This window comes from Chiloscyllium plagiosum, unplaced genomic scaffold (genome assembly GCF_037043375.1).
Source record: "Chiloscyllium plagiosum isolate Xiang-an unplaced genomic scaffold, Cpla_swu_hap1 HiC_scaffold_2, whole genome shotgun sequence".
Lineage (NCBI taxonomy): Eukaryota > Metazoa > Chordata > Chondrichthyes > Orectolobiformes > Hemiscylliidae > Chiloscyllium > Chiloscyllium plagiosum.
This window is the reverse complement of record NW_028270140.1, coordinates 96,081,078-96,101,539: the sequence shown is the minus strand read 5'-3', so window position 1 is coordinate 96,101,539 and position 20,462 is coordinate 96,081,078. Positions and strand designations below refer to the sequence as shown.

General features: G+C 42.2%; 1 protein-coding gene and 1 pseudogene across 1 annotated transcript in view; both read left to right on the top strand.

The window, feature by feature from the left end:
• The window catches only part of krtcap2 (keratinocyte associated protein 2), a 202,087-nt gene that overhangs the window by 80,045 nt on the left and 101,580 nt on the right, over positions 1–20,462 (top strand). The window lies entirely within an intron of this gene.
• On the top strand, positions 16,687–18,425 carry LOC148151940 (uncharacterized; annotated as a pseudogene).

The following is a 20,462-nucleotide window of genomic DNA, read 5'->3' as shown; positions in this document are numbered from 1 at the left end:
TAGCTGTTTGTGGATATAAGGTTGCGGCATTAGTACTACTGACTGTCTTTATAATCAATGACTATCATAAAAGGGAGTCTGTAAATTCATAGTTTGTTTACAAGTCTCAAGAGGTAACAAACAGAGTAGTTACTTCTGATTTTTCTCAATTAGATTACCTACAGTGTAGAAACAGGCCCTTTGGCCCAACAAGTCCACACCAACCCTCCGAAGAGCAACCCACCCAGATCCATTCCCCTACACCTAACACCACAGGCAATTTAGCACAGCCAATTCACCTAACCTGCACATTGTTGGTCTGTGGGAGGAAACCAGAGCACCCGGAAGAAATACATGCAGACACAGGGCGAATGTGCAAACTCCACACAGACAGTTGCCTGAGGCAGGAATTGAACCCGGGTCTCTGGCGCTGTGAGGCAGCAGTGCTAACCACTGAGCCACCATGCCACTCACATGTGAACAGGAATACAATTGTTTGTTCTTGTAAAGAGATTAAGCTTGTGAAAAGAGATTTTTTTAAATTATGAAGTTTGTAATAGGTACTACAAATTTTATTTCATTTTATCTCAGTTGGCTCTGAAGTGGATGCTGGGTGAGATGAGATGGGACAATGAGAGACAGTAGAGATGATTTGAAGGGGGAATGGGTTAGCGTGAATTGGCAGAGTTGGCAAAGGGGCTATAAAGGTGGGTCGAGAGAGGAAGAAATTGGCATGGATGGTGAGCAATAAGGTGGGGGGGGGAGAGTGTCAGCTGATATGAAAGGGCAACTGATGTGCAAGTGTGTGGGGGATTGGGGGTGTGAGGGGTGAGAACCAGAGAGACTTTAACTAATTATATTATAACAGGAGCACTGAGACAAGACATTTAACACAGCCTGCTTAAATACTTAGCAGCATCTGCACTGCTTCAGTGTGAGGTGGGCCTGAGTCCAGCAAGTACCCACCTTCTAGAATAAAATCCTGCTGTTTGAGAAAATTTCTCTTGGCTCGGGTTTGGAGAGTCTAGAAATTTTCCAACTCTGTGCACTTGTCCTGCGAGTTAACTTTCAGCCCTTAGGGTTATTTCCAGAACAGAAGGAGTCATTTGGCCCATCAAGTCTATGCTGGTTCATTGTGGGACATTAGTTCCATTCCTGCTCTATTCCCACAGCCCTCATCGTCTTTTACCCAAACCCAAAAGGGAAGGTAATGGCATAGTGGTGTTGTCACTAGTAATTCAGAGAACCAGGGGTAATGTTCTAGGGAGACAAATTCAAATCCCGAGGCAGCAGGATGTGCAATTTGAGTTCAATAAAAATCTAGAATGAGAACTCAAACGGTGACTGTGAAACCATTATCAATTATTGTAAAAACCCATCTAGGGAAAGAAATTGCTGACTTGTGAATCCAGACCCACAGAAAAGAGGTTGAGTCTTAGTTGCCCTCCAAAATGGCTAAGCAAGTGACTCATTGAAACTGCTAAAATGACTGAAACTGGACAGACCAACTGGCATCCACTGAGACACTAGAAACAACAGGCCTCTGTTGATCCTACAAAGTCTTCCTTACCGGAGCTGGAGGGCTACTGTCAAAATTGGGAGAGCTGTCTCACAGTCTGTTCAAGCAATACCTTGACATATCCATACAATTGGAATCATGCTGTAAATGTTCCAACCAGTGAATCAACCCTGGTTCAATGAAGAGAGCAGGACGGTATGCCAAAAGCAACAGCAGGCATACCTAAAAATGAAGTGTCAACTTGATGAAGCTACAAAACAGGACTACTTTGTGCCAAACAGCATAAGCAGCAAATGATAAACAGAGCTAATCAATTCCACAATCAACAGATTGATTTAAACTCTGTAGTTCTGACACATCCTGTCGTTGAACAATTAAGCAGCTCACTGGAGGAAGAGGTTCTACAAATAACCCTACCCTCAATGTTGGAAGCGCTCAGCATGTCAGTGCAAAAGATAAGGCTGAAACCTTCACAATAATGTGAAGTGCCGAGTAAATGAGCCAGAGGTTCCCAGCATCACACTCTTCAGCCAATGTGATTTGATGTCAAAAAATGGTTGGAGACACTGGATACTGCAAATACTGTCCATGTTCAAATGCAGCAAGATCTGGAATAGACATATTAATACTGTGCTACAAGAGTTTGGCAATGTTGCAGCGAGTATCTCAATTACTGACTTCCTAAAGCCAATCCACCAACTGCAAGACACAAATTAGGAATGCGATGGAATACTCCCGCTTGTCTGGATGAATACAGCTCCAACAACACTCAGGAAGCTTGGCATCAACCAGAACAAAACATAACATCCACTCCTTCCATCACCAGCAGTGTGTACTGTCCAAAAAATGCACTGCAGAAATTCATCAAACCTCCTTAGACAGTACCTTCCAATCACTACCATGTAGATAGACAAGGGAAGCAGATACATGGAAATTCCAGCACTTGCAAGCTTTCCTCCAAACCACTCTTCATTCTGACTTGGAAACATTGGACTAGCTAATCTTCTGGAGACAGATTTGAATCTCTCCATGGTAGATGGTGACATTTGAATTCAGTAAAGTCTAGAACATAAAGGGGACCATGTAACCACTTCAGTTGGTATAAAAACTCATCTGATTCACTAATGTCCTTTAGAGAGGGAAATCTGCATCGCTATCTGGTCTGGCCTACATGTGACTCCAGACCCACATCAATGTGGTTGACTTTTAATTGTTCCTTGTGCAATTAATACTCGTCCAGTCAGCGATATCCAGGTTCTGTGAATGAATTAAAACAAAACAACGATCTAGTCCTGCAGGCAAATGCATGGAAGATGAACATAATATAGATAAACGAGAGGTTTCCTACTTTGAAGCCAAAACAGGAAGGCAGATTAGTATTTGAAAGAGAGACCAGAATTGCAAGAGGGGACTGTGCAATGAGACCTGGGTGTCCCTGTACACCAGTCACTGAAGGTAAGCATGCTGGTAAAGAAGGCAAGTTGTATGTTGGCCTCCATAGTGAGAGGATTTGAGTACAGGAGCAGGGATGTCTTGCTGCAATTAAACAGGGCTTTGGTGAGAGCACACCTGGATGATTGTGTGCAGTTTTGGTCTCCTTATCTGAGGAAATATGTTCTTGTTGTAGGGAGAGTGCAGCAAAGGTTTATCAGACTAATTTCAGAACTGATATATGAAGAGAAGTTAAATTGGGGGCAGAGGTTTAAGGTAAAATGGGGGAAAATTTAAAAGGAGATGTGAGACGTAAGTTTGTTATGCAGAGGGTGGTGGATAACTGGAACACGCTGCTGGGGGTGGGGGGGTTGGAGCTGATAGAAGCAGATAAGATAGCAATGTTTAGGAAGCATTTGGACACTTATATGAATAGGCGTGGAATAGAGAAATATAGATCATGTGCAGGCAAATGGCATTAGTTTAACATGACATCAGTTTTGGCATGGTGGGCAAAGAGCTGTGCCCGTGTTGTACTGCTATATGTTTTATATTCTATATTTGCGAGAGTTATGAAGAATGAGGGGAATCTCATAGAAACATAAAATTCGAACAGAACTAGACAAGGTAGATGTTCAAGAAGGTGGGTGATGGTGGGTGAGTCCAGAACCAGGGATCACTGTTTAAGGATATGGCGTAAACCATTTAAGACTGAGATGAGGAGAAATTTCTTCACCTAGAAAGTGCTGAGCCAAAAGAGAAATTGCAGGAAAAACTCAGCAGGTCTGGCAGCATCTGGGAAGAGAAAAGAGAGTTAACATTTTGGGTCCAGTGAATCTTCTTCAGAATAGTTCAGGTGAATTTTTCTTCAACAATTGACAATGGATTCATGGTCATCATTATACCATTACTGCCAGGATCTTTATTGAACTCAAATTCCACCATGGCAGGCTTCGAACTGCAGTCCCCAGAGCATTACCCGGGGGCTCTGGATTAACAGTTAGGTGATAATACCACAAGGCCATTACCTCCCCATGATGTGAGAATCAAGGTTGTTATTGAACAAATTTGTCAAAACAATTGGATGACACCATGAATGTATAATTCAGCCAGCAGTTTATGGTGAGGAAGAAATACCTGAATTTCAGTTCACCATGAATTACAAGCTGATTTGTGCCATTGGTTATCTTCTTGAAAAACCATCTTCCTCTTACTCGTCCTATGAGATTCGTGAAGTTACTGCATTTGTACAATAATTTTCCATTAGAAGTGCAACAGAAATTAATTTATCATGTGAGGACACTTCTAATGATGTGATTACTCATTACTGGCAAGAAACTTCTCTGGTCCAGAAGGTGAATATGAATTATGGAACCACATTCCTTCAGCTAGTGAAGTGTTGGAGAGTTCGAAGTACCTATTTTACATTATATTTTTTATTTTCCTTGCAGCCTCTTGTCATTTTTTCTTTATCTTTAATCTTTTTTTTCTTTTCCGCTCTTTATTACTCTGTCTTTACCAGCATTGATATTCCACCATCCACTCAAACTTATTCCCTTGTCAGTATTTCACTTGTTTATTTACCAATTTTTACAGCTCATTGGTTAAGGAGCTAGATGGTTGGTTCCACTATTCAGTTAGTTTCCAAATTGTCCAATGACCTCACCACAACATTTTTAGTTTGCACATTCAGCAACTTGCAGGGCAACTTGACAGATGAAGAAAAAATTTAATGAAGAAGGCACACTGTGTAGTGGACAGCGAAGAAGGTTACCTCAGGGTTCAATGGGATCTCTTGATCAGTTAGGCCATTGGGCTGAGGAGTGGCAGATGGAGTTTCATTTAGATAAATGTGAGGTGCTGCATTTTGGAAAATCAAACCATAATAGGACTTATACACTTAATTGTAAGGTCCTAGGTAGTGTTGATGAACAAAGAGACCTTGGAGTACAGGTTCATAGCTCCTTGAAAGAAAAGTCGCAGGTAAATAGGATAGTGAAGAAGGCATTTGGTATGCTTTCCTTTATTGGTCAGGGTATTGAGTACAGGAGTTGGGAGGTCATATTGCAGCTATACAGGGCGTTGATTAGACCACTTTTGGAGTATTGCATGCAATCTGGTCTCCCACCAATTGGAAGGATGTTGTGAAACGTGAAAGGGTTCAGAAACGATTTACAAGGATGTTGCCAGAGTTGGAGGATTTGAGCTATAGGGAGAGGCTGAATAGATTGGGGCTGTTTTCCCTGGAGCATCAGAGACTGAGGGGTGACCTTATAGAGATTTATAATGTTATAAAGGGCATGGATAGGATAAATAGACAAGCTCTTTGCCCTGGGATGGGGGAGTCCAGAACTAGAGGGCATAGGTTTGGGGTGAGAGGGGAAAAAGGGACCTAAGGGGCAATCTTTTCATGCAGAGCGTGGAGCGTGTATGGAATGAGTTGCCAGAGGAATTGATGAAGGCTGGTACAATTGCAACATTTAAAAGGCATCTGGATGGGTATATGAATAGGAAGAGTTTAGAAGGATATGGATCAAGTGCTAGCAAAAGGGACTAGATTAGGTTGGGCTATTTGGTCGGCATGAATGAATTGGAATGAAGGATCTGTTTCCATGCTGTACATCTCTATGAGTCGAGACTGTGAGATACCCTAGTCCAACACATTTCAACCCCTTGAGTAAAATCGTATCAGAGTCTGGGCATCATGGCAGAATCGGCCAAGATGTTCAACAAGATCCATCTCAACATTGAGATCATATTTTATACACTATTCAGTCATACAACAGGACAAGATTCTCAGTAGGCAGCCACAGGTTACCAATTGATGCTCATATTTCCTTGTTAAATGCCTTTTTAACTTACTGTGATCTTACCAAATCTTCAGAATAAGTTGGCATGAGGAAAACTTGACATGGAAACTAGAGTGGGTTCAACCCACTGCCCCTCCAAAACACCTCCTTGCTTGACACCGAGCATCAATATCTTGGGCATGATCCACTGGCATTGGCCACATCCTCCTCACACTATACAGAATTGGAATCCAACATATGCCAGCATCTATGAACCCTTATGGCACATCTTTGATCCAGTTGCAGGATGTTTTTGCCAGGCTCATTTTGCTACTGCCTTGCTATGTCATTTCTAAAAGACACAAAGCCAGGAATTTTGTTTTTATTTACTCGTGGGATCTGAGCATTACCAGTAAAGCAGCCTTTATTGTGCATCCTTAATTGACCTTGCACTGAAAGGCTTGCTGGACCATTTCAGAGGCTGGTTAAGAGTCAGCCACATTGCTTTGGATCTGGAACCACATCTAGATCAGATCAGGTGAGGTTGGCAGATTTCCAAGCCTAAAATACATTGGTGAACTGACAGTGAGAGTGACAGTGCTTGTCCAGGTACTCAATTGGCACTTAAAAATGAGGCCAGGAAGTGAGTGGGCATTCCAGAGATGCTAGTCAATTCCAGGATCTCCGATCAGTGCTGAGTTGCTGCAGGAATGGCACGTGGTAAGATGGAGTGGTAAGTAGAAGTGATACTCACTATAATGGCTAAAATGCCAATTATTGCAATGGCTTTGGGAAGGTACAGCAAGAAAACTCATTTGGTCCTGCAGTGAGAATCGCTCCCTCAAACCTGACAAAAATCTTAACCAAAAAAATCATTCAATTCAGTCCATTGTCTTTTCCTAAAGCAGTTATATAGTGGCTAAATTGACATTTCATGAATTTATAAAATATATATTTGGCTCAAGATGTCGACCCCCCTCCCCCACTCCAACCTCTCACCCTCACAACGCGCAGCCCTCCAATCCCTCTGCTCCAATCCTGACCTCACCATCAAGCCAGCGGACAAAGGGGGCGCAGTGGTAGTCTGGCGCACTGACCTCTACATCGCTGAAGCCAAACGCCAACTCGAGGACACCTCTTCCTACCGCCCCCTTGACCATGACCCCACGCCCCATCACCAAACCATCATCTCCCAGACCATACAGAACCTCATCACCTCAGGAGATCTCCCACCCACAGCTTCCAACCTCATAGTCCGGGAACCCCGCACTGCCCGGTTCTACCTCCTTCCCAAGATCCACAAGCCTGACCACCCTGGCCGACCCATTGTCTCAGCATGCTCCTGCCCCACTGAACTCATCTCTACCTACTTCGACACTGTCCTATCCCCCCTAGTCCAGGAACTCCCAACATACGTTCGAGACACCACCCACGCCCTCCACCTCCTCCAAGACTTCCGTTTCCCCGGCCCCCAACACCTCATCTTCACCATGGATATCCAATCCCTCTACACCTCCATCCGCCATGACCAGGGCCTCCAAGCCCTCCGTTTTTTCCTCTCCAGACGTTCCCAACAGTACCCCTCCACCGACACTCTCATTCGTTTGGCCGAACTGGTCCTCACCCTTAACAATTTCTCCTTTGAATCCTCCCACTTCCTCCAGACGAAAGGGGTAGCCATGGGCACACGTATGGGCCCCAGCTATGCCTGTCTCTTTGTTGGCTACGCAGAGCAGTTGATCTTCCGTAATTACACCGGCACCACTCCCCACCTCTTCCTCCGCTACATTGATGACTGCATTGGCGCCACCTCATGCTCCCGCGAGGAGGTTGAGCAATTCATCAACTTCACCAACACATTCCACCCTGACCTTAAATTTACCTGGACCATCTCTGACACCTCCCTCCCCTTCCTGGACCTCTCCATCTCCATCAGTGACGACCGACTTGACACTGACATCTTCTACAAACCCACCGACTCCCACAGCTACCTGGATTACACCTCTTCCCACCCTACCTCTTGCAAAAATGCCATCCCGTATTCCCAATTCCTCCGCCTCCGCCGTATCTGCTCCCAGGAGGACCAGTCCCACCATAGAACACACCAGATGGCCTCCTTCTTTAGAGACCACAATTTCCCTTCCCACGTGGTTAAAGATGCCCTCCAACGCATCTCATCCACATCCCGCACCTCCGCCCTCAGACCCAACCCCTCCAACCGCAACAAGGACAGAACGCCCCTGGTGCTCACCTTCCACCCTACCAACCTTTGCATAAACCAAATCATCCGCCGACATTTCCGCCACCTCCAAACAGACCCCACCACCAGGGATATATTTCCCTCCCCACCCCTCTCCGCCTTCCGCAAAGACCGTTCCCTCCGTGACTACCTGGTCAGGTCCACGCCCCCCTACGACCCACCCTCCCATCCTGGCACTTTCCCCTGCCACCGCAGGAACTGTAAAACCTGCGCCCACACCTCCTCCCTCACCTCCATCCAAGGCCCCAAAGGAGCTTTCCACATCCATCAAAGTTTTACCTGCACATCCACTAATATCATCTATTGTATCCGTTGCTCCCGATGCGGTCTCCTCTACATTGGGGAGACTGGACGCCTCCTAGCAGAGCGCTTTAGGGAACATCTCCGAGACACCCGCACCAATCAACCACATCGCCCAGTGGCTCAACATTTCAACTCCCCCTCCCACTCTGCCGAGGATATGGAGGTGCTGGGCCTCCTCCACCGCCGCTCCCTCACCACCAGACGCCTGGAGGAAGAACGCCTCATCTTCCGCCTCGGAACACTTCAACCCCAGGGCATCAATGTGGATTTCAACAGTTTCCTCATTTCCCCTTCCCCCACCTCATCCTAGCTTCTAACCTCCAGAAACTCGATCCCCTGACCTGTCCGGACTTGTCCGACCTGCCCAGCTCCTTTTCCACCTATCCACTCCACCCTCTCCTCCCTGACCTATCACCTTCATCTCCTTCCCCACTGACCTATTGTACTCTATGCTACCCTATCCCCACCCCCACCCTCCTCTAGCTTATCTCTCCACGCTTCAGGCTCTCTGCCTTTATTCCTGATGAAGGGCTTTTGCCCGAAACGTCGATTTTGCCTGTCCTCGGATGCTGCCTGAATTGCTGTGCTCTTCCAGCACCACTGATCCAGAACCTATATGAATAACAGACCTAATGCTAAAATCCTTTGTTATATTTCATAGTTGCATTATAGGATTTGAAATCTAGCTCATGGATTAAAGTGGTTAAAATGCCTCAGCAGGCATCTGTCATGTGTCACTAAAGCTTTAAGTAAGAGATTACAGATCCATTCCTTTTTACAACATGGTACAAAAGAGAAAAGAATAACAGTTCAAGCAAAACAGTCTCTGGTAGTGCAAAGAATATCCAGGACGTTCAAAGTTCGCGGAAGATCACTGAGAAAATAAGACAGAGCATTTGGTAGATTGGTACCATGATATGCATGGTTCAACAGGTGTACTGGAATATTCTTCTGGTTCAACTATGAGTTAGTTCTGCACTTAATCCTTAAAAGGTTGCTTAAATAATTTAATTCCTCGTGTTAAATCTGTTCCAGATACCACAGTGCTTGGTCAGCCTTCCTTTTCATCTGTTTTGAGCAGATGCAGAATCATTCATTTATTTTTCAAAGCATACTTTAAATCTTCTGGCTTGTTCAACTGATATAATAAACCTATCACTGAATCAGTGGAGTTTTATTATACAAGTAAAGATCCTGCAAACATTTTAATGAAATCTTCAGATTTAACAAAATCCAAGATTAAAGTAGAAACTCTCACACTTTGTAAGGATTGGTAGTATACATATACCAGAAGAAGAATATAAATGGAATGAAAATGCTAACTAAATAAATGAACACATATTCTGTTTCAATGGCATTGTTTGTGAAATTGTTGGAAGAACTCTCTGACCATGTTTTAAAAAAATGCTAAATGATTTTTATTTAACAGAATAGCCTATCCACTCAATTCATTCCACCAGTTTTGTAATACTGAAGCATTTAATGTTTTCTAACTCAATAATCAAAATAAAAACAGTTTTTATCAGCTTATATTTGCCTCATCAATGTAAAATATTCATGCATTCTGTTATGAAGTCATCTGTATATTATGACTGATTCAACAAGCAAATTCACCAAAAATCCAGAATTTTGCAAACTCACCTCTCATTGGCAGAAACCTTGTTTTATTGTTCTTGGGAATCAGAGTAGAGATTTAATTGTAATATTGAGTGATATAACACAATCAATACCACAGTTCACACTAGGCCCACAACTGCACTTACTGTTAGAGACTGGAAATCCATGGTTATCTAATTCTAGAATGGGAAACTTATGCAGAGATTTGAACATAAAAATCCTACTTTTTATTCGTTCCACCATATTGGTGTTGACTGAAAGGAAGAGTGTTAATGTTTTGTGTTCTTATATGTTTTGTTGGGTTGTGCAATTTATATTTTTATAGTTTTATCCTGTCCTATTTCTAAACATTTGATATAATTCTCATCAAAGTATCCATGTGCAATAGATTCAAAGAAATTTATATTCAGTAATCAATCAGTGTTTTTCAATTTTATGTTAAATCACTTGTGGGTGCTTGGGCGACAGTGCCTGGCCCACATTTATTGCCTATTCATAATTACCCTTGAACTGAATGGCTTGTTCAGCCATTTCAGAGGGCAATTGAGAGTCAACCACATTGTTGTGAGTCTGGAGTCACACATAGGCCAGACCGGGTGAGGTTGGCAGATTTTCTTCCCGAACAACATTAGTGGGTTTTGCTGACAATCGGCAATGGTTTGCGATTGTGTGTATTTGTCTCTGTGATTGTGATTAAAGCTAAGACTTTTTAAAAAGTATTGAGTGATCATCTCTGTTAATAGGCCTCTTGTCATTCAATATCCAAGATCTTATCTCAATGTTTAGGACTTTGTTGGAAAACTTTTAAACTGGCACAAAGGGTCTTTCCAACATTCTATGAGCACAATTGTTTCACTAAAGCAGGGAAGCAATGATGCAATTTTACTCTTTAAAGGGCACCTAGCCTGTTAGTTTCATTGATCAATGATTCCCCACTGTTCTTTGCCTCATTAATCCTGACAAATTCTATCTGGTTTGAAACTCCAGCTGCTGGTTGTTAAATTCAGAATACTTGAATCAATTATTTCCTTCCGTATTAAAATTAGAGACACAGCATCTCAGTGGGTATTTTTTATTTGCACACCTTGAAATACACCCTGATAAAAATAAGAGGTGAGCAAGATTAAGTCGTTTCCAATGTGCCAGTATGTGTTTTAACAGCCTGGCACCAACCACTCCAACCTCATTCATTTGCAATTAAAACTTTGTTTTCTGTATCAATCAACACTTTTTTAAAATCTACAGAATTCTCTTTTTAACAAAGGGCCAAGTAGAAGTTTACAATTTTAACCAACCTTCATATCCTAGAAAACATCTGAACTATACTTTTAGAGTTATTTTCTGAAAACCTTCAGTACCAATTAAGTTCTGCTGACCTTGAAATCAAATTTTCTTACATGATTCTACAGGATTCAAATTAAGTCCTCCTTCTATGAAAGTTTTTAATAATATCAAATGTTGTCATAAAAATATCAATGAACTTCATCAAAGCAAGATTTGGAATTCATTTCAATTTCAAATGAAATTAATTCTGAGAAGTATCTCACCAATTTCAGTCATTATGAAAGGGAAACATATGTCATTGATAAATTAGAGCTTTTGCTAAGGGCACATATAACAGTTTCTACAATACAAATGTAGACAGTCAGTTGGTTTCACAAATATAATTGAATATACACATTTCTATGAGTAAATATGACCTTTACAAATCTTCAGTTAAGACAAATTTATCAGTTGCTTGAATGATCAGACAGTCGCAGGCTGCATCATTAAAGCTTGCATCTGGAATTAAGTTCCACTTAGGTGACTGAATAATTTTGTCATTGAATTAACACGTTTTGCTGTCATTTCTGCTGCCTCCAAGTTGCCTCACTTTGTGTTGGCTGCCAATTGATTTGTGTCCTTTTAAAAGGGTACTATTGTCCAAATACCATTCTACTGTCACCAGTGATCAGTAAAATTCATTAATTTTGACAAGAGCAAAATCTGGTTCATAAATGTGAATAAGATAATGAACGCCATGATCCTGGACTTAAATCATGTTATTGTATGATTGCTTTACTTGCCTGGCTGCCAGCCAGTTTTTCAGTAGCAGCAGCCAGTTGGACAGATTGAAACAGATTTTTAAAAAAATTGATGTCCTGCTGCTAAATTCTTGGCATTTCTTGATTTTTCCACCATCGCAACAAGCACTCAAGCTGCCTCCCTGTGATGATCAAGACATCTATATCCAGCAAAATGTTCTTCCATCACATTACAGATATCATACCCAAAACCAACTGCTTGGAGCTCAGTACTTCTGACTAGACCCAAAGCTCATATGATCTTCCAAACTTTTCATTTCTTTTGATGAACAAGTCTCATATTCACATTGAACAATGGCTATATTTACCTTAATTTTCATTTGTTCTGGGAATATGGACAATGTTGGCAAGTCTGTATTTATTATCTATCTTTAGTTGCTTTGATGAAACCCTGAGTTTCATCTTGAACTGCTGTTCTCCTGCGCTGGCCAAACATTTCCTACTTTATTTCAGATTACCAATATCTGCATATTTATTTTTGTGTCGTTGTTATAAAAAATAGCAGCTATTTGAGGGCATGTGCTGTGTTCTTAAAGTTAAGTTCAATTTAATACACCTTTAATAAAGGTGTTTTTCACCATTTTCTTGTAGATTTTTTCTTACTGCCTAGAAAGTGACCATCTCAATTGTGATGTATAGCGAGAAAAGAGTTAAATTAGAGCAATGGGTATCTGTGGCAGAAATGCTTTGTTGATTGTGTGATTACTTTCTGCTGAGAGATAGGATGCCTAAACCACATCTTCAGGTTTCAATTACTTGGTTGAAGACAGTTCTCAGCATCAGGTATATGTCTGTGTATCCCCTGAGTTTCATTGCTTGGGTGCTAATAGATATTTTTAGTCATGTCTTCAGTAAGTAGCCCTTAGCTGCAAGGAGCAAATCAGTGATTCTGCCTGGCTGTGCTCGTCCTCACCCTGAAAAAAATTCTCCTTTAACTCCTGTCACGTTTTTCACGTCAAAGGTGTGGCCACGGGTGCCTGCATGTGCCCCAGTTATACCTGTCTCTTTGTTGGGTGCATAGAACATTCCTTGTTCCAGTCCTACTCTGGCTCCCACCCACAACCCCTTCTCTGGTATACTGGTGACATGTTTGCTGCTTCCCTCTCTTGTCAGGAATTAGAAAAATTTATCAGTTTCACTTCACCCAATTTCCACCCAGCTCTCACCTTTACTTGGTCCATCTCTGACTCCACCCTTCCTCAACATCTCTGTTTCCATTTTTGGGGATAGATGGCCCCTGCTATCCATTACAAATGCACCATCTCCCACAGTTATCTGGACTATACATCTTCACACCCTGCTTCCTGTAAGGACTCCATCCCATTCACCCATTCTCCATCTCTGTCACATCTGTTCTGATAGTGCCACCTTCCATCGGGGATGCTCAGGAATGTCCACCTTCTTTCTCAGCTGAGGGTTCCCTGCCACTGTGGTTGATAGGGCCCTCAGCTGTGTCTGATCCATTTCCTGTACTTCTGCCCTCATCCCTCCCTTCATTAATGAATCAGATGACAGTAAACACATCGTGCTATTCTTTTCTATTCCAGATTTTTATTGAAATGGAATTTCTGCATCTGCTGAATTGGGATTCAAATCCATGTCATGAACATTAGCCTGTTGTTCATGATTACTAGTTCAGTGACATTACACACAATGCTTCATGGAGATCTTTGAGACTTTGTACAATGGATCCAGAACTGTTTGCCTCAAGGACACAGAATTCAAGTTCTAGGGAACATAAGATTAGATTACTTACAGCGTGGAAACAGGCCCTTCGGCCCAACAAGTCCATACCGACCCGCCGAAGCACAACCCACCCAGACCCATTCCCCTACATTTACCCCTTCACCTAACACTACGGGCAGTTTAGCATGGCCAATTCACCTAACCTGCACATCTTTGGACTGTGGGAGGAAACCGGAGCACCCGGAGGAAACCCGCGCAGACACGGGGAGAACGTGTAAACTCCACACAGAGAGTCGCCTGAGGCGGGAATTAAACCCGGGTCTCTGGCGCTGTGAGGCAGCAGTGCTAACCACTGTGCCACCGTGCTGCCCACATAACGTAAAACCAAAAGAAAATGTCATGTTATACCCTGAGCTTCAAATTCCACATCACTTTCATTGCCAGTGTTATTTTCAATCTCCAAAACATAACTCAGTTTCTGCTCTTACCTCAATCAACTGCATACAAAACTTTTGTGTTTTTTGTCAATTCCAAGTTTAGCTTCTCTGATTATTTTCTCATAAACTGTATCTAACCCAAAGCATCACTCCTCAGTGCTAATCGACATCAAACTCATCTCTCCATTGTCTTGTCCTCAAAAAGGTTTCAATGGCTTCCTATTCTCCAAGACAATGATTTTAAAATCTTCATTCTCATTGACACAGCTGTCCAAGGATTCTCCTTCTCTACCTATTGTCAGTGCACGTCTTTCATTGTTCTGAGTTTTCAGATTATTTTCTTTCTTTTCAAATTCACACACATTCTTTAGCTGTCAGCTTCACTCATACCTGAATGATCTCCCTAATCTTCCCACATTCCTACAGCTCTCCCATCTTCAATTCTTTTTCTTTATCCCTCCAGTTACCTCCCCTACTTCAACTACTATTATTAATCACATTGTATCAGTGCCTCAATGACATGCCTTGGGATGTTTCCTATGTTGAACTTGCTTTAAAAATGCATGGTGTTTTTATTCTATAATAAAGGATTATTAGCAGAATCCTTTCACCCCATCAATTCTTGTTGGATGTTAAAAGCTATTGGAGAGGCATCTAAACTATTGTATGGACACATGCTGCATAAAAAGTTAAAGAATCCTGTCACATAAAAACATACTGTTGATATTCTGAGGATGGCAATAATCAATATTATGCAGCCTTGACTCTTGGTAAAATGTTGCTGTATAAGTGAACTTTTTTTTGTTCTTAAGCTTGACCTACAAACAGAACGATGCCTGTGAGCAAACTGAATGCAGTTGACAGCTGATGTCTGATCAAAAGTTTCTGTGTTATAAAGGTGACACATTTCAAATCTAGGGAGACTAGCTGTAGATTTCTTGCAAATATTATGGATGTGAGCTAAATGTGTGATAAGAGGACAGAAGAGAAAACAGTTCAGATATTTACTTCTTCAATATAGAACCGTAAAACCCCCACAGTGTGGAAGCAGGCCATTTGGCTCATCAAGTTCACATCAACCCTGTGAAGAGCATCCCACCCAATCCTTGTAACCCTGCATTTCCCATGGCTAACCCACCTGGCCTACACCACCTGTGGACACTCTGAGTAATTTGGTACGGTCGATCCATCTAACATGCACTTCTTTGGACTGTGGGAGGAAACTGGAGCATCGGAGGAAACACACACACACGTGCAAATTCTGTATGGACAATCACCTGAGGTTGCACTTGAATCAGGTTCCTAGTGCCGTCTCATTATAGTGTCACTAAATGTTGTGATAGTCACCAAGATATACTATGGATACTAAACTATTAATACATGGATTTCATGGATCCACAGTAGTTACTTAATGGCAAAGTACAGTGATGAGGCTGCACAATGCCAAAGCATGGCTTTCTGCATATGATCACTTAGTTGACAAGCTGTAGAAATGTCTGTGGAACAAGCTAAGCACAGGCAATTCGTCTTGTGGGTAATGAATACAAGACCCAAGGCCCAAGTAAGTCTGGAGTCATTTTACCTGCATTCTAGCAGCCAGTTACTGAGAAGGAGTGATAGAAAAGTTTAAATAATGTCACTTGCCTGATATCATTGTGTAGAATATTTTGTGATGTGTGTAGACCTATAGAACAACAATTAAAATGATCAGAAAATAAATTGTCTGGTAAAATCATTAACTGGTAAGGGATGTTTTATAGTTAGTGCAAACACAACTCTTACAACCATCATGAAACCTCTATAACATATTGGCAGGGCGGCTCTGGAAGAACAGTTTGGCATTGCAGGCCATCACGGCAACTAGGATTGATAGACTGCATCGGGGCATTTTATGCACAGGGACAGGGACCCAGCGCATGGGTGGAGTAGGCTGTGTCTCAGGGCTGCTCATTTACTCTGGTAAGCTGTTCCTCAGTCCTCAGACAAGGAGATGGACATCTTGCTGTATGGCAGTGTGTAACATTAATCTCCCTAGCTGCACCACCTGTCCACAGCTTATATGGGAAACACACTGCATGTCCAGGAAGCAAGCAAGCAGCCATATCGCAATGTCTTTGAGGAGTAGTCCTCACCAAAGTTCATGGAGGCACCTGTCAATCAGGGGACGTCTCATCACAGAATGTCAAAGGCAGCGTCTCCTATCAGTCCAGAGGATTGGTTCCTGGTCCAGCATCTGGGTTGGATTATCTCAGTGAGGGGTTTCATGCCTCTGCAGTCCAGGGAGTGGAGCATGGGAGCTGTCACAGTTGGGGAGATGGACAGGTCATTCTCCGAAAACGCGTGTTTCTTCAATACGATTTGGTTGTAATGCAATTGTTGAATTGGGAATTGCCTTTTTGAAATGCAAACGCCCATTGGCTCTGACGTGATTGCATCCCCGACAGTAGGTGTTGCAGTGCGCTAAGATCTGGACCTGCATCAATGTCACATGGTCAGTCGGCATGTGCACTTTGTGGTGAAGTGCTGCACTCAGTAATTTTCGGTCCTGTTTTTTGCAAGTCTCGCTGTGCTTTCCATGAATATGGAAGGACAAAATTAGAAGAATGTTGACAGGAAGCATCCAGGTGAAAAAAAATCATGGGTGGTGACTGTAATAGAAAGGCTATAACACTTGAACAGAAGCTAAATGTTATAAAGCTCTTTCAGTAATGAAAGAACATGTGATACAGGAATAAAGGAGTCTACACTAAGCACCATTAGAGACAATGCTGAAAGAGTTAAAGCAAGCTGCATTGCTGGAACAAGTCTGAGTGCTAGCAAGTGTGTGAGGTCACGAGCAAAAGAACTTGAGGAGATGGAATGGCTTCTAAGTGTGTGGATAGAAGATCAATCAAAAGCGTGATCTGGGACCACCTTTCTCACTATGAAACAGTAAGCCTTAACAATTTATGAGGACCTAAGGAAAAAAGCTGAAAATCCTGCAGATGAGCCTGCCTTCAGTGCTAGTAGTGACTGCTTTGTTCGATTTAAGAACCACGGTGCTTCTCATAATGTAAAGTTATGTGGCAAAGCTGCCAGTGCAGACAAGGAACGTGAGCTGTCATTTCCTCCCATGATGAAAAAAGTTGATTGAGGGAGAAGGCTACGTCTTAGATCAAATCCTCAGTTTGCATGAATCAGGTTTATACTGGAGGCAGATGCCACCCAGAACCTGCATTTGTAAGAACGAAGCACACGCTCCAGGTTTGAAGATCTCAAAGGGGTTGTATGACTGTTGTTGGGTGCCAATGCTCGTGGAGACTTATACCTTAATCCTGTGGTGGTATATCACTCTGCTAACCTCGAGCCTTGAAAGGTTACCTTAGGCCCACACTCGGTGTTTACTTCAGGTCAAGGAAAAGAGATTGGATGACGGGCAAAATTTTTCTGACCTTATTGTTTATGTTTTTGAGGATGTTTTTATAAATTATTGTAGGAGAAAACACTTCGATTTCAAGATTCTCCTCATTCTGGATGAGGCACCAAGCCATCCTCCCACCATTGGTGAGTTTTCTGAAAACATCAAAATGCTATTTCAATCTCTGAACGCAACCTCTCTCATTCAACCCATGGACCAGGGTGAAATAGCAGCTTTTAAAAAGCTTATTATTTAAGCACATTCAGGAAGCTGATTGCAACTACTGAGGGGGGATAATGAGGGCAGTATTCTTCAATTTTGGAAGAGCTTTAACATTTAGAATGCTATTGTGGAGGCCTGGGGTGATGCCAGTAAGGCTTGCTTGCATGCAGTTTGGCAGAAGCTGCTCCCAGATGTTCTTCATGACTTTAAAGGCGAACTGTCAGCAAGTAAAGAACATTATGTCACTCTTGCAAAGCAAGTTAGATTTGAAGAAGTGGAGACTGAGGATGTCAAGGAGCTGCTTCAGTCCCATTGTGAAGACCACACCATAGCTGATCTACTACAACTTGTTGCTGTGGGGGAAATTGAAGCTGGAGATGTTTGACGATGAAATACAGAATGCAACACCACAAGAGCCTCCCATTTTTCTTTTGTCTTGTATCCTGTGGGAAGTTGAAAAGCAGTTGCAGCTCTTAGAAGACAATGACTACAATGCAGAAAACAGCAGGACAGCAGTTCATGGCCTAAAGTCTTATCTGGGCACCCTATGAACAGCTTCTTCATGAAAGAGGAAAGATGGCAAAGCAGCAAAAACTAAATGCCTTTTTAAGTCAACCCACAAGAAACAGTCTGAGAACAATGAACCACAGCCATCCAATTCTGGACTAAATATTTTCAGGTGCACCCAGAACTGCACCTAAAAGTGATGATGACTCTCAACCCTTGTCTTAATACAGTACTGTAACTCAGCAAAGTCAGAAAGTCCTTCAAATTACCTTTCAGTTTTTCAGGGTAAAGTGTTAAGTTTATTGTATTATTTCATTGAAATATACTATTTTAACATTTACTTAGACTGTGTTATCATTTGTGTTAGTCTAACTGCTAGATTTGTTTCAACTTTTAATTTTTGGTAGTCCACCCCTCACCCTGTTTTTCCCATAGGCCCCGTTATTTCTCTTGCGCAACTTTCTATGATGCAAGGTCACCTGAGAACCCAACTATGGCGTTGTAGAAGAACAGACTATGCAGCCACTAGTCAAGGGTCTTGGCTGTTCTGGTCTGTGTTGTTCTGTTAGTTCGCTCATTGGGATGAGCCATGGTCAGTTTGTAAGTGTGACCTGCAGAACTAAAGGAGTTTGGGAGAAGAAGTGGGGTAGGGGCATTGCTATTTGGTAGGATATTTGGTGAATATTTCTTCAGGACTGGCAACTGGCAGTGGGCAGAGGGATATGGTATGACAATTGGAAAGTGAACATTATTTGCTACATTTGAATACATGGACACACAGAGAAAAGGAGTATGAAAAGGCTATCCACCCTTCAAGCCTGCTCCATTATTCATTATGATCATGGCTAATCATCCAACTCAATAACCTGTTCCTGCTTTCTCACTGTTCCCTTGAACACTTTAGCCCCAAGTGCCAAATTAACTTATTCCTGAAATCACAGAATGTTTGTACAATGGTGAAGCATGCACGGGAAGAGGAGCTGGTGATGTTTCTACATGTTCAGGAGATCCCAATCCTCAAGGATAGGGGTAAGGGGAGTTGTGGGCAGTGAGTAAATACCTCTGGCATGGCACCTCACATGCTAATGTCTGGGTGAGAAAGGTGGGCAGGTTCAGTTTAATGTAGACAGGTTCAGGTGGGACTGGGGAGATGCAAACTCTTTGGTTAACCCCAGAGGGGAAACCAACAGAGGATTTGGATATTTGGGGGTGCATTGAAACATTGAGCTGGAGGCTATGCAGTGAGTTGTTCTGGGAATGGTGCCTGGTAAGAAGTGGTCAGAATTGAATGTGAGGATTGTCGTTGAGGATGATGGTATTAAAATTCAGGGTACAGAACAAAATAGGCAATAGCCATTCTTTGTTTCATTGCTTAGGACAATGTTTGACCAAGAAGACGCAACATTTCCTGTTTAAATTTAGAGAAGGCTTGGTAGTTAACTGTCAGTCATCATTAATTAGTGCATTACCCATGGCAGTACTACTACCAACCAAAGTCCATGCTAATCAGCACTATCCTATCATATGGTATAAATGTTGTTTCCCTTTGGCTTTGGTATTTCTTGTGAAATATCCTGATGAGTATAAGCGAAAGACTTAGATTAATATTTATGACTTTCTGTAATTATAATATTTGGATAATAAGAAATACTGGAACCTGACCTGAAAACAGTATCAGTTAGAAGTAAGTTAATATGAGGGTATCCAGTGACAGATAGATGATGGAAAAAGAAGAGGAGAACTAGGTTTCTGTGAAGTCAGACACCACATTTAGGAATTCCATCACTGTATCATTTTCTTCTTAATGGTTGAATGTACAGAATCAGCCATGCTGTGTGAAACAAAGCTGTTCTTATAGGTCCAATTACCATCACCAATAGGAGCTGAGAGTTCATAATGTTCTAGAGAGAAGTGCACCATTGTTAAGAAGACTGCATAGTGTTACCCTATTTACAGAGAAGCTTTAACTCAGTCCAGGATTTACAATGATGTTTCTGTTGTGTTATGTCTGTCAGTATACATATAACAAACATGTTCATGATATCATAGCTGTATCATAGCCTGTGACCTGAGGGTATACAGGTCTCACCCTCTGATCTCAGGCCACTTGAAGTATGACAAGCTGATAAACTTGTAACTGAATACTTAAATACTAGTCATGGACCTGAAGTGTCTATGAATGTAATATTTGCATATATTAGCTATAATAAACATTCTGCTGGAATTTTCAA